We start from the raw sequence: 15,440 nt of genomic DNA, 5'->3' as shown, positions 1-15,440 counted from the left end.
GGACTGGGCAGCTGAGCGGAGCAGCACCACGTTCCCACCTGACCTGGGGCCATGCCACCATGCAGTGGTGGGGGTCAGTGGCCTTGCGTCAGGACAGATGAGGACCTAAGCTTTAGAGCCGGATCTGGAGTCCGCTTCTGGCTCTTCCTCTAATGGCTAACCTCTCTGAGCCTCGCTGTTTTCATCTGGACGGTGGGTTGTGAGGAATGAGCCAAATCGTGTGAAGCACACAGCACTGTGCCTGAGCCCAGTAGATACTCGTTCAGTGGTAGTTGTCGCTGCTGTTGTTATTGTCAGTAACAATTCTGGAGCCATGAGAGCCTCAGACTTTCTGGGAAGCAAAGGGAAAAGCGGGAAAGTGAGGCCTGACCCAGACCACTCACTAGGGCCAAAAGCAGAGCGCAGCTGCGACCCCTCAGTGCAGTCCTGGGCGTCCTCTGCTCCACCCGCCTCCCGAGCATGGGGTGCGCAGAGCTGCTCCTGCTCCGCGAGTTGCAGTGACGTGCAAGCTCCACGATACTTACAATTAGTGTCCATTTTTATTTTGTCAGTTTTACTGGGATGCAGTTAAGGCAAGATTGGGCGAATTAACAAAGTTACCTAAAATGTATACCTATGACGTGTATACTTACGCCATTTCTATCGTCCTGTCAGCTATTACCCAAGGTTCTCAAGAGTGAGATCCCGCAGGAGTGTTAGCACGGTGCCCATGCGCTGGGGCTGGAGGAGGTGGCCTCTGTGACCCTGAGCTCCACAAGGGTGAAGGAGCCAAGCTGGTGATGGCGATTCTGACAGTGCTGTGGAAGACCTCTTGGGGGCAGACTGCAGTCGGCAGGGTGGGCTCCCCTGTGTGCAGTTGCCCCTATGGGTCTGGCTACAAGCATGACCCCACAAATCATTGGCGAGGTCCTTGCACTGAGACCACACTTTGGCTTTGGCAGTTCCCTGTGGGTCTTGGACTCTAACACGTGATATTAGAGCTCCTGGAACTTGAGAAACCAGTCTAAGGATATTTGTGTCAGGTTTGACAGCTTCATTTGGTCTAAACTAAGTGTAAGATAGAATTCTACCATATTCTGCCTGTTCCCATGCTGGTCTTAATGGGTCTGGCACTCTGGTATCCCAAACCTGTCAGGGATGCATTTTGACACACAGGGGTTTTTTTTATCTGATACCTTATTTTCTGGCACTCCTGGCGTTTGTCAACTGTGTACACTGGCAGTTTCCCATGATGCTTTCTACAAGCAGGATTTGGGAGAAGACAGACTGTATCCTGCCCTCCAGAATATTAAGATGTGTGACTGTTACAGGCTGGGACCCTCCTAAGATGTCAGTTACACGAGGCAATTTGCAGGCTGAGGAGGAAACAGGCTCAGAACAGAGGGAGGCCAAGCAGAAGTAGACCCAGGGGTGCCTTTATCGTCTGGACCGCCGCCGTGGTAGAGTGAGTCAAAGAACGCAGCAGCCGATGACAGAGGGGCATTTATATGGAGAAAGTTAACGAATTTGCAAAGTCACTCAAGCCACATTATTGTTGCTTCAGAAACGTACAAGGGGCTTGCCAACCTTAGTGAAAGAAGGTGACCCCTCTAAGGAAAGAGGCTTTCAAGGACCCCGTTCCTATTCTCTTTAAAATCACCTGACAGGGTGGTGGTGAGGACAAGCTAATGAAAGTCAAGATTAATAGTCTGCATTTTTACAGATGTGCAGATTTTTATGAATATCTTCAAAAAGTTCTCATATTCTCCTTCTAAACATGTCATTTTTCTTTCAAGGTTAAAACTCGAGCTTCTTAGGTCCTATTAAAACAATTTTAATTTGATCCTTTCTTTTCCAGAGCAAGAGGTTGGTGGTGTAGTTAACGCTCATTCTGTTCCCAGTAAACTGGATTTTGGCAGAAGCATTGGTACGGGTGAGGAAGCTCACCCCCTTCAGTTGAAGAGAAATCACATCATAATCACATTGTGGGCGCTCACCTTTTAGGAGGTTCTGCTGGGACATTGTCTTGTGCACACTGACACCCATTATTAAGATGTCAATACTAACCAAAGCAATCTACAGGTTCAAACACAATCCCTAATAAAATCACTGACATTCTCCCCACCCCCCCGAAATAGAAGACTCCATCCTAAAATTCACATGGACTCTCAAGGGACCCCAAAGGCTCCTGCCACTTCACCCACTTACCCCCGCAGCCTTCTGCCCCCACCCACGTAGAAGGCAGCATGAGGAGATTCACGCCAAGCAGGGCTCCACGTGTCAGAGGAGCCTTGACGCTGAACCTGACCTTATATCTAGCCCAGGGCCCCTCTTGGGAGGTTATTTGGCCTCCCTTGCCTATAAGGTGTCCAGCACACAGTAGGAGTCTGAATGTATGCACAACGTATGCACAGGTTGCAGTGTTTACCACTAATTGTCTGAGGCACTGGCCCCGAGGAGAGGCCCGATCCTCTAGACACCTCGCTCTTTGCCGCACGCAGCCCTCTGGGTGACCAGACTGCAGCCCGAAGAGCCGGCGTGGTCAAACCGGCAGTCTGACGGCACGTTTCAGTGAGGAAATCCACTGCAGCTGTGAAGTAACTCTCAGGTTTACAGCTAATGTGTAACCATTTTTCAGGACACAGGTACAGTCATAAAACTGCCAAACAACCCTAGATGAGTTCGTTTTAATGTAAACTTTCCACTTAAGTATACACACAGAAACCTCGAAGATCTAAGTGGACACCTTGGTGAATTTCACGAGGTACACATTGTATTTCTCATTTACTAGGTACAGAAAGTATTACTTTTTCTTGATTCTTAGTTGTGTAGTTAATCCTTGTTCTGGTTCCAGTAAACTGTGCCATTACTACTCAAATCAAGAAACGACTATTTAGTTCACAGATAACTGTATCCTTACTTGGGGCAGCATGAACTGCTTTAGCCTGGCTTTGAACTTGATGTAAACAGCATCATCTCGCAGGTACCCCTTTTGCGTCTGCCTTCTTTCACTCAGCTCCCAGGAGACCCATCGCCCTGAAGCTGGAGTTTCTGCGGTCTATTGCTGTACTTGATTGAACAAATCGATGAAATGCTTAGCTGCTCACAGGATGGCTGGATGTCTAATGAAACTGTCTTCTACACATCTCCTGGTACATACATATACTTTCTTATTTCTGCTGAGTATATGCCTGGGAGTGGAATTGCTGAGTCATCAGTTACATTTCACCTTTGGTAGGGCCAGTTTTCCAAGTGCTTTCATCAGTTTATACTGCCACCCTCAGTGCATGATGGTAGGTGAGTTAATTTTGTCCAGAAATACACTGAAATTTAACATTTCTCAAATTTCCATCTCTGTGTCTGTCTCCTTAAAATAGCTGGCATTCCATGATGTCAAATAACGTCACTGGGGCTTATCACTTGATTATAAAACTGTAGAAAACGGTATCTTCAAGTGTTCACAGCAGATTTCAGACTTGAATGATATTAAAAATACATCAGAAAAGCAATTTCCCCCAGCTTAAAGAAGGGCGTCTTAGATGCTCTACCACTGTCCTTGATCACTGAGAGAAACTCGTCATCTTGCTCAGCTTGCTATCATTAGGTTTTTCAACTTCCATAACTTGGGGCTGGACCTTCTGTCTGTCTTTGTCACAAAACAGTGAAGGCCTCTGAGAAGCAGCTGTAAGCCCTGATGAAGAGGAATTTGATTGTAAAGGCTACCTTAGCTCTTACTGTTATGGGATCCAGGGAAGCTTTACTTTATTCCTTTTGATATAAAAGATTAAACTGGTCCTTTGGTAGTTTGCATTGTAATTGCTAAGTAAATATGTATGTTTGTCAGAGTGGGAAGGGCAGACATCCCTTGGAAGGTCAGGCCTTTGTTTGGCCTCCAAGCGGGTATTGTGAGCTGCTCCAGCCCTGCCTTCAGGGGACCGCCCGCTGACTCCTGCGGGAGGCCTGTGGTAGTCCACAGATCACGTTTCCGCATGTAGATCAAAGGTAGGGAAGGACTCAGCTCTACCCGGTAGTTTCTGGCAGCATTGCTCTTGAGATCTGGCATCAAGTTTGCATCAGGATGCGAAAGGTAACAGGATAGCCCTGCTCTGGCCATTTTTATCCTGAACAGAGAGGAATTTTACTGTGAAAATTAAGTGGCAACATCTCTTCTAGGTTTCAGAGAAAAGGTAATAGAATTTTCTCAATTTTAAGGTTTTCCTGCATAAAATTTCTTAAGCCTCCTGGCACTTACACCATGCAATTCTAATTTACATGCTGTGAAAGTTGGCATAAACTTTTACAGCACTTGGTTATTTTTCACTTCATTTATCCGTATTTCGTGATGTTCCACAAAAGTGCATAGTGTTCTGAGAATAGTATTTGACACTATTGATAGTTGGATAGCTGAATGGTATTTGAATAAGTTTAAGAATCATGAGTCTGTAAGGAGGGCCAGTGGTTCCAAAACACTGTCAGGACGGCAACCATATCGCAAGGGCTCTCTGTGCCAGCGCAGGGTAGGTCCCCTAATAGCGGGTCTCCCAGCTGCATCCGAGCCCTGATGCTGTGATTCACCATGTGGCCTCACAGCCAGGAGCTCTGATCTCCACTGCCAATCCTGAAAGGCTGTTTTCTCCCCCTTGTTTTGTTAACTTGAGGGTCTGCAGGTTTCCTCAGGAGTTGTGGCCGTGGTATTGAGGGTGATGTCCAAGGGAAGGCAGAGTCCAGCTGACCCCCCTCTGCATGCAGGACTCACCCTGCAGTACAACCTGCAATGCCTTGGTTTTCCTAAAGTGGGCAAAGATTTCCCTGTGGGTTCTGTTCAAAATGTGTTTGCTTATTTACTTATGAATTTCAGTACATCTAGATGAGCAATATGTTTAGTCTCTTAAGGAATGACATGCAGGTTCTTCGTGGCATAAAATAATCCCCAGTTTGCATTTCTGTGCTCTTGTCTGGCACAGAAGCCTTAAGCCCTCAAGCTAGGGAAGGCAAATAGATCTTATCTGACCTACAACTCTATAGTCAACTGGTGGTGATTTTTTAGTGTTCTTCAGGAACCCAGCTCTTTAGGAAGGGGAAGAAATGCTAGGATCGATTAGCAATGTCTGCCATGGGGCTGCGTGGGAAAGGAGCAACCAGATCACCACATATTCCCTTCGTGGCTTCTAATCAAATGACAGTGTCGCAGCACCACAGAGTCAGCATTTGACAAGAATGAGCCCCAGGCGCCCTGACTTCTCTATAGCTTACGTCCTGGAGACTCTATGTCATCAGAGCCAGTTTAGCATGACAGTTCAGAGCTGAGGCTCTGAAGCCAGACCTGCCTGGGTTCAAATCCAAGCTCCTCTCCACCATCCGAGAGACCATAGGCCAACGCTGGGGTGCAGACTGACAAAGTAGGCATTTACTCAGCAGTGAAGTGGGTAGTTTCATCCCTTATATCAAGGGAACAAATCAAAGTTTCCTTGGATCTCATAATACAAAAGCTGTGTGCCTCGGTTTCCTCCTGTATGAATGGGAATCACAATAGAGTTGCTGTGAAGATTAAAGTTGCCACATGTAAGGGGCTTGGTCCAAGACAGCCCCTGTTCTCCTCCTCTCCTCCCACTCTGCAGCCTGGCCTCTTCCTTCTGGCATGGCCCCAAGCCTCAGCCCTTCAAAGCTGCATCGCTCTGACCTGCTGTGGCTCCACAGGTGCCGACCACCTGCCAATCCTGGGCTGCCTTTCCCCGCTGCCTAGATCCACTGCCCCAGTAACAACAGCTCCTTTCTTATGGAGTTTCCCCATAGGGCAGGCTCAGTGCTAGGCCTGACATATGACATCTTCCCACAGCCCTAGGAGGGGGTGCTCCTGGACCCTTTTCCGGGATGAGGAGATGCAGAGAGCCAAGGGACTTGCTCCAGGTCCTACTGGAAGTACCGGAATCATGATTTAAACTTGGGTTTCTCTTTGGTATCTTAGATTTTTTTTCTCTGGGCCAAATTGTTCCTTTGTTCCAGGTCAGAAACCCCTCCTTGTTTCCACCTGCCTTTATTTAGCACTGATGACTTAGATCACTATTATATATTCCAGGTAAAGCTTTTTTAAAACCATGTCCGGGCCAGAGATTTCCTAGGGTTTCCACAATGGATCGTGTGATCAGAAAGCCCTTTTCTTGGTTTTATCATTTTCATGAAGTTTGTGGCTACTGGATATCTGAATATATTTAGCCTTTAGCCCTTCTTCCAATTAGGTTTTCGAGAAGTGGATAAATTAGGCCTTCTAAGTTTCTTAGTGGAAATGGATGATAATGTGAGGTAAATATGTTATTAAAAATTGGGAGTTTTTGAAAGAAAAAATTGACTTTGTTTTCTTTGATCACATATGCCCACTAACAGTGCCAACTGGGCACCGAACAATTTAGACGTGAATGATTGAGACTGGCACTAACAGCCCAGAGGGTTCTGGGCATCTGGGGAGGGTAGTCAGCCAGGACACACCCCCATTCTGGAGGTTTGCAAGCTTCACAGTGGCTTTCAACTGAAATGTAAGTGGTTTAATGTAAGATCTGGGATCTTCCCACAGAACCTAGTGGACCCAAACATTGCTCCCCAAATGGTCACAAAGCCAGAAATTTCAGGAATGCTTGGAACACTTAGATAGTCAAGGACTCCTGCCTAGCTGGCCTGTCAGTTCTAGGCCAGTTCCCTCCCTCCCACCTCTTCCTTTCTAGTTTTAGAAACAGTCCTTTACCCTGGCTTGATCTTTTGATCAAGAACAGCATCTCTCTTCTGCCTGCCAACATCCTATCCCAGGAAACAGCGCACTGCCTGTCCTTAGAGGGTCGCCAGGGGCTTTTCTCACGAGTGCAGTAGACAGCTGTTAGGCTCACACCGGTCTCCCCGCTCTGAGAATTCCATCTCTCGCTGCTTAAACAGGAGGCAGCCGGGGAAAATCCCCAGGTAACATGGGCGCTGAGAGTCAGAGGCCGGCTGGCATGCGCTGAAATGGTTGGGGCCAAAGAGGTGACGCAGGGACCCCACCGTCTGCCACAGACACGTAATGTCCTCAGAGCTGAGGCAGGTTTGCTTCTGGAGCTATCCTGGGTGCCAACTGAAATCCTGTTTTTCTTTTAAAACACTTCATAGGAATTCCAGTAAGCTTCTTGTCAGAAAAATTGTACTTGTATTTTATGATTATGCTTTGCTCAGGCTCAGGCTCATTAGAGCTGGTTTCAGTTGTAGTTGACTGAAAGGTCTTCTCCCAGTATGGCTAGTTGAGTTACTAAAGGGGCAGTGACTAACTAGGTCCATCTGAAGACGGTTCAAGTGGTACTTACTATGTGGTATGTCCCCAAGTGACATACACTAACACTGACTGGGCACTTACCACCTGCCAGGATTTCCCACTTAGACCCTACCAGGCAAGCTCATTCAAATTCTCTTTATCACAGACTATGAGAATTGATGAAAAAGAAAATAAAACACAGGTATAACATGATCAAACTTAAGTGGTAAACAATACATCGGGCAAAAATATAATCAGCACAGATCTGATATTCAAAAATATTATTGATAAATATAAATCCTAAACAAAAATTATGTAGAAACAGCCAATGACTATTTGAAAAGAATCTGTTCATAAAGAAAAAATTAAAATGGAAGATTCCTACCCCACCACCCCATTATCAATTCTGAAAAATTTGCCAAAATGAGAAGGCTAGTCATTGCTGCAAATGTTGAAGACAATTTCTCCTGCCCTGCTTATGGGAATGTAAAGTAGCACAGTGTATCCTTTCTGGAACTGGTTTGAAAATACCAATACAGAGCCTTTAAAATGTTCATATCTTTTGACTCAGCAATTCCAATTCTTTGGCTTTTATCGGGGAAATAGAGTTGTGTAGAAAAAAAGACCCATATGTCACTGCATTATTTGTGTAATTAAACAGATTTTTTTAAAAATTGGCTTTCTTTTTGGAATGAAGGGCAGTACCCCAAATGATACATATTCACATTTACTAAGCACTCTGCATATGTTGGGCATTTTTCTAAGAGCTTTCCATGTAGGGCCTCATTCCTGAAGTGCTTACAGTCCAGCCAGGACCAATGGGGCAGCTGTGTGGCACAATGCAAGAACAAGAATTGGTCTGGTCTCAGACCAATTAGTTCTTAAAAAAGGACTTTTTTTTTTGACTCAGAAATCTGAAGTCTCACCAATGGATAACAACAATAGCAAAAGCTTATTGAAAGCTTTTCATGGGCCAGGCACCTTTTTAAGCACTTTCCATGTATTAATCTTTACCCAATCCTGTGAGGTAGGTACTATTCTTAACACCATTTTTGCAAGTGAGGAAATTAAGGCAAAAGAGAAGATAAGTGGCTTGCCCAAGGTTGCAGGTAATGACAGCTAGCCAGGTAGCTGGCTACAGAGCTCATGCTCTTAACCAGGTTAACTAGGGCTCGGCTGGATTCAAGAGTTGAAACAATGCTAACAAGCCCTCTTGGCTTGACTTGCATCTCAGAGCTTTCTTCCCACGTGGGCTCCATCCATGTGTCTCAAAGGTGGCAGCTCCAAGCCCAAGCTGACCTCACAGCTTACCATACCAGCTGAAAAGTTCTTCTCAACAGCCCCAGCCGAAGCCCTGGTTTGAGCCATGTGCCCTCCCCTAGGACAGGGCCGCCTTCTGAGGACTGTGCAGGACCACTACAAAAAGGAAGAAAAGTGGTTTCAGGAGGATGGGGTGCTGGGTGAACACATGTATGTCCACAAGGAAGACCCCTTAACTGTGATCATGGGTCAAAATGAAAACCAGGTAATGGAATTCCTGTTACATGCTAGGTGTTTGCAAAGAACTGGGGAGCTACTAAGACATGGTTGTTGCCCACAGTCAACTTGGGAGAGCACAAGTGAAAGGGAAACTGCAACAGAGAGTAACTGGAGCCCAAGGAGAAGGGAAGAACTGATCAGGAGGCAAGCAGGAGCCAGATCTGGAAGGCCCAGGAAGCCCAACTCAGTAGCAGTGACCAGTAACTACCACTGCTTCAAGGCATACAACATGCCAGGCACTAGGCTGGCCATCGACGGTATGCACTCACCTTCACTCTGGTACCTGCTGTCACACATGAGGAAATTAATACTTAGAACAATGAAATAACTTTCCCAGGACCCACAGTGATGGAGCCAGGATTCAGTAGTCTATAAACAAACACTTTGAACTTAATGGTATTGGTACAGGGAGGCCAGCAAAGGTTATAGTCAAATTTGTTTTTCCCCACAAGTAATCCACGTTGAAAAATGAAACTTCTAAATTGGAAGCAATCTGGTATCATATATCATTAAGGCACACAGTACATGCATTTAAGAACTTTTTTAATGGGCCCTGCAATGAATGTGGTCATTAAATACTGTGTTTTTTTCCAGCCTGCTTTCAAGTATCATCGATATCATGTGTAAGCAGTGCTATTTAAAATATCAGGAAAAACAAGGTGGAAGGATTTCAGATCTGAATACAAATGCTCTGAAACCACCAAAGGGGATACTGGATCTGACCTGAACATACCACATATGGAAACTCCGGAATTGTTGCAATACTCTTGGGAATATTTAGTTACAGGGCAGACCCAGCACTGACCTTTTGGTAAGGAGACAATCAACAGAAGACTGTGTTTGATAGGAGGAATTCACTTCTTGTTAACGAGGCTTCTAATCCTGTACAAGAGAGAGAAGGGAGGGCGGAGACCCTAGAGGGCTTGGAGGAGATGAACCCTGGTTCTTTAGGAGTCTGAAAGGAAAAAGAAAAAAGAATACAGGAAAAAGGAGGTATTGTGTAGAAAGGCCATATAATCCACCCAGATGTTAGATCCTTCACTTCAGAGGGCTTGCTAGAAAGGCTGAAGACATGACAGAAATAAACCAGTAGAAACTTGCCAATCTTTTCTTGAGTATTTCTTATTACATTTCTTCTGCCAAAGACCCACTAAAGATAGAAGCCATCAAACAGTGCCCACTAATTCAAATTGGCTTTCTGCACTATCCATCCCTCTATTCAGCCCACCTCTCGGCTCTCCCTAGCAGAATACACTGCCCTTTATTCAGTGCTCCCATAACATACACAGTATTTCTTATGGCACTGGATTAAAGTTGTGTCCTCCACTAGATGCTGACTGACTTATGTCCTCAGCTTTTTAGCAGATACAGCTGCTCAGAAAATGTTTGTTGACTGAATTAAACGCTTCTGTATGGTTATAAATACTGTATTACATGGTAGTACATCTCTACGGTCAACTTTGGTCCAGGAGCTCCTGAAGTGCAACCTATCTTTTCTTCCCATGCCCAGTATTGTGCCTAATAGTTCCTAGCAAACAGTTTCTAGCTTAGTAAACGTTTAAATGGTTTGGCACAAAATTTCTCAACACATTATGGGATAGGAGAGTAATAAACAGGATTGTTGATGGAGAAAACCTTGTCAATTAGCGACACAGTCTTTTGGGGTTTATAAGCATGAATGATGGGAAACTGCAGTTTTCTGGGAAGGTTGAAATTTAGGTTCTATGTTCCCACCTGGGGAATGTTGTCAAAAGGGGGTCAAGATGAACCACATAAGGTGCTTCTCATTTCAAACCCCTCAACAAACCAACGAGGCAGAAGAGGAAACAGGCCCAGAGAGGTTTATTTCTTCCCCAAACCCAACAGCAGGCATCCGGGTCTGACCCTGCCATCCTTTCCACCTCTTGGACTGGTCTTTGACCCTCTCAAGTCCAGCAGGGTGACTCCTGAAGAGGAGTATAATCAAAGCAGGGGTCTGAGATGCTCTGGGCAAAGGGGAGCAAGGCAAGGCTCCAGAGGCGGAGCACGGAAACGCAGAGCAGCGCCGCATGGCTGCGAATGCCATCCGGCACATATGTGCCAGCAGCGTGAGCTTGGTCCTTCCAGGCTTCTGTAGGTGGGCATAAACTTGGGGTATCTCCAGCCAGGGGAGAATCGGTGTAAGTCCAGGGAGAGGAAATCCCGGGACAAAATACCTCTAAAAACCAAAATCAGTCAAAGGGAGAAATAAAGTTTAAAATCCATCTATTGCTTATAAACCACGGTCCAGGGCTGGCTCTCTACCCTGCTCCAGAAGAAGCAAGCAAGAAACCCCTCCCCTTAACCTCTCAGGTTCAGATATGCCCTCAGTTGCCCAGGTAATTACCCACTGACATGGAGATGAACTTCTCTCCACCCCTGAGGATACGCAAATGCACTAAAGCCAGGTGAGATATTCTGGAAATACTACCATTTCACCCACAGGCCACCCCTTCAGAAATCTCGCCTTAAAATCTACTCATTCCCTTTCTTCCACTATGGTCCCTGGGCAAGAAAACTGGAGCATTGTGATCAGACTATGACATAACAATAGCAACAGCAATAAAATCGTGATAATCCTCAAGCCAGAGGATTCAGCCTATGCAGATTAAGTAAATGTACTTTACAGCACAATCTCTCACTAAGCACAAAATATGTTTCTGCACTTGTTCACTCATTCCTAACAACCATGCTAGATTACGCACAAAACTTTTACCAAACATTAGACAAAGTCAAGCTTCTCTTTAAGCATTTTTTTTCTTGACAGCAGCAGCACAATCAAGGTAATTCTCAAGCCAGATGATTCAGCTAGGTTCAAAGTCCCATGCAGATTAAGTCCAAAGCTCATCCATTCCAGCCATCACACAGCAGCTGCAGCCAGGGGGGCACATCCAGGACACAAGGACTGTAGGAGAAAATAACCTTAAGAGCGATAAGATTCATGTTTTAATGACACCAGCATAGGTAAATCTTGTCCATCAGGTAGGATACATGGCAGGTAGGACAGTGGCAGGAATGGGATCTCGTCCTGGCCTAGTTACCAGGATGTTGCTCTGCTGGCCATATCCTGGCCGTAGTAACACTTCTTTGGTTTGCATATACAATTGTATAGGAGATGCAGCAAGATGTGTGAGCACATCTACAGGGCTCAAAGTCCTTTACGTGGCTTCTCATTCAAACGCGACAGCACTGTCCACAGGCAAACTGACCAACCCTGTAGACTATTGGTGTCCGACTTCAGGCCAGATTTCAACAAACCGCTGTACCTCTCTATCATGCCTGCCCCAGTAGGATTATATGGTACATGAAATTTCCACCTTATTCCTAACTGCTGCACCCATTGTTGTAATGCATGTCCAGTAAAGTGGGTGCCTTGATTGCTCAGTCATCTGCGGGCAGCCATAGGCTGCACAGAGATGCTCCAGGCCCCTCTTGGTGGTTTGCTGATCTGCACGACGTGCAGGAAAAGCAACCAATAGTCAAATAGCCATGTCTGCACATGTCACGGCATACAGATATCCTTCTGATTTGGGCAGAGGCCGAATATAGTCTATTTGCCACCTGACAAGGGGTATTGGCCCCCTTATTATTGTCCCATGTTGCTGTAGGACTCAGTGTAAGTCCCGCTTAGAGCACATAAGGCACTTCTTCGGCCTCTGCTGACCTCTTCAAATGTCAAGGGCAGGCCCCACCTGCCCAGGCCCACACCTGGCATCTGAGGGAGGAGAGGAGACCATGACCACTATCATAACCACGACAACTATCACCACCGCAGTGACCAGCCCAGTTCTGTGTAATAACATCTCCAAGGGTGAAGGGCATGTGGAGTCTCCAGATTTAGGGAGGATCCCAGCCGCACCCTGGGGCTCCTGGACTGCAAGTACAGCGTCTGTGTCTACCTTGGCTCTGGCACTGAGATCCAGGTGCAGAGACTAAACCTGTCTCAGGAGGAGGAACTCCTGATACTGGCTGGTGGTGGGGGATCCCCAGGCCTGGCCCCCCGACTCCTGGTCAACTCCTCCATGCTGGGAGGACAGGTCTTTCGGAATCCAACCAACTGGCTGCTCCTGCACTTCCAGAGCCCACAGCTCCCAAGAGGCGGTGGCTTCAGGATCCACTATCAGGCCTCCCTTCTGAGCTGTGGCTTCCCTTCCTGGCCAGCCCATGGGATGTGAGTGTGACAGACATGCACTCTGTGGGCACTGCTACCTTCCACTGTGATTCGGGCTACCAGCTGCAGGGTGAGAAGACCCTCATCTGCCTCAATGGCACCCACCAGCCTGGAGTGGTGAACCCCCTAGCTGTATAGCATTCTGTGGTGGCACCATCCGCAATGCTACCCTGGGCTGCATCGTGTTGCTTGAGCCCAGGGGAGCTGAGGGACCCAACCTCACCTGCCATTGGGTCACTGAAGCAGCCGAGGGAAGCTGGCTGCATCTGCACTTTGAGAGGGTCTCGCTGGTGAGGACAACGATCAACTGATGGTACACTCGGGGCAGTCCCCTATCCCCTGTGATCTATGACTCAGACGTGGATGATGTCCCAGAGCGAGGTCTCATCAGCGATGCCCAGTCCCTCTACATGGAGCTGCTTTCAGAGATACTGCCAATCCTGCGCTGCTAAGCCTCCGATTTGAAGCCTTTGAAGAAGATCGCTGCTTTGCCCCTTTCCTGGCACATGGCAATGCCACCACCACAGACCGAGCACTGCCCGGGGGCACTGGCTACCTTCTCTTGCCTCCCAGGATATGCCCTGGAGCCCCCTGGCCCCCCAAATGCCATTGAATGTGTGGATCCCACAGAACCCCGCTGGAACGACACAGAGCCAGCCTGCAAGGCCATGTGCGGAGGGGAGCTGTCAGAGCCAGATGATGTAGTCCTCTTTACCGACTGGCCCCAGAGCTACAGCCCTGGCCAGAACTGCATGTGGGGCCTGCGTGTCCAGGAAGAGAAGCGCATCTTGCTCCAGGTTGAGATCTTGAATGTGCATGAGGAAGACATGCTGACCCTGTTTGATGGGATGGACCCAGCACCCGAGTCCTGGCTCAGCTGCGGGGACCTCAACTGTGCCACCTCCTTCTTTCCTCTGGGCCCAAACTCACGCTTCAATTCCAGGCACCACCTGGGCCCCGGAACCCGGGCCTGGGCCAGGGTTTCATGTGGCACTTCAAAGAGATCCCAAGGAATGACACGTGCCCAGAGCTGCCACCTCCAGAGTGGGGCTGGAGGACAGCTTCCCTGGGAACCTGATCCAAGGCACGGTGCTTACTTACCAGAGTGAGCCTGGCTACGAGCTGCTTGGCTTCAACATTCTCACCTGCCAGAGGGACCTGTTCTGGAACTCTGCACCACCTGCCTGCCAAAAAGTCATAATTTGTGCCGATCCTGGTGAAATTCCCAACGGGCACCAAACCATCACAGATGCTGGTTTCCCTGTTGGCTCCCATATCCAGCACCACTGTCTGCCAGGGTACAGCCTGGAAGGGGTGGCTGTGCTCACCTGCTACAGCCGGGACACAGGCATCCCCAAATGGAGTGACCGGGTCCCCAATGCACCCTGAAGTATGAGCCGTGCCTGAACCCTAGGGTCCCAGAGAATGGCTATCAGACGTTGTACAACAATCACTACCAGGCAGGTGAGTCTCTGCGCTTCTTCTGCTTTGAGGGCTTTGGGCTCATCAGCGAGGTCACCATCACCTATGTGCCTGGCCACCCCTCATAGTGGCCCCCACTCCGCAAAGTGGCCTATGAGGAGCTCCTGGACAATGGAAAACTGGAAGTGACCCAGACAACAGCATGGCAGCAGGAGGGTGGGCACCTTGCCTTGGCCATCCTGCTCTGCCCCTTGGCTTGGTCATTGTCCTTGGCTGTGGCGTTTACATATACTACAGTAAGCTGCAGGGAAAATCCCTCTTCGGCTTCTCGGGCTCCCATTTCTACAGCCCCATCTCGGTGGAGTCAGACTTCAGCAATCCACTGTATGAAGCTGGGGATACACGGGAGTATGAAGCTTCCATCTGAACCCCAAGACGTAAGCAGCTGGACCCAGGACACCCCTTCACTTCTCATTCTGGGCAGGGAGGGGTTCAGGACCTGGTCTCTGGTTCTTTACCTCCCTGCTGTGTAAATAGTCTCCTGGTCCTACAAGAGGGCTCTGATGGCCCTGGGGACTCTAGAGTAAATAAACCAGCATCCTGCCGACTAAGCCAGATGTAAGTCCGCGGAGAGGAAATCCCGGGACAAAACACCTCTAAAAACCAAAATCAGTCAAAGGGAGAAATAGTTTAAAACCCATCTATTGCATATGAACTGTAGTCCAGGGCCGTCTCTCTTCCTTGCTCTGGAAGAAGCAAGCAAGAAGCCCCTCCAGGTAACATCTCAGGTTCAGACACGCCCTCGGTTGCCCAGGTAATTACCCATTGATACGGAGATGAACTCTCCACCCCTGAGGATATACAAAAGTACTAAAGCCTGGCGAGATATTCTGGGAACATTACAATTTTACCCACAATCGGTATTTTGAAATTTAAATCACGGTTGCGGACTTGAGCGCGAAGATTGCAAAGCCAACCCAGTACTGGATTCTCACCAACCAAAACCCCCAAGACAGTACGAGTCTCCAACGTTACGTGTAA

At 47.7% G+C, this 15,440-nt stretch overlaps 1 long non-coding RNA gene and 1 pseudogene across 1 annotated transcript; one reads left to right on the top strand and one right to left on the bottom strand.

Annotated features, from left to right (window-relative positions):
* Positions 1-2,175: 2,175 nt before the first annotated feature.
* Positions 2,176-11,383, bottom strand: LOC140849668 (uncharacterized). The gene is made up of 3 exons (XR_012131826.1): positions 9,594-11,383; positions 8,561-8,665; positions 2,176-5,517 (listed from the first exon to the last, which is right to left on the bottom strand). It is a non-coding gene; the product is annotated as an uncharacterized lncRNA (long non-coding RNA).
* Positions 11,384-11,448: 65 nt separating this feature from the next.
* On the top strand, positions 11,449-15,145 carry LOC108384055 (seizure 6-like protein 2 pseudogene; annotated as a pseudogene).
* The last annotated feature ends 295 nt before the right edge of the window (positions 15,146-15,440 follow it).

This window comes from Manis javanica, chromosome 5, assembly GCF_040802235.1.
Source record: "Manis javanica isolate MJ-LG chromosome 5, MJ_LKY, whole genome shotgun sequence".
NCBI lineage: Eukaryota > Metazoa > Chordata > Mammalia > Pholidota > Manidae > Manis > Manis javanica.
This window is presented reverse-complemented; position numbering and strand designations above follow the sequence as displayed.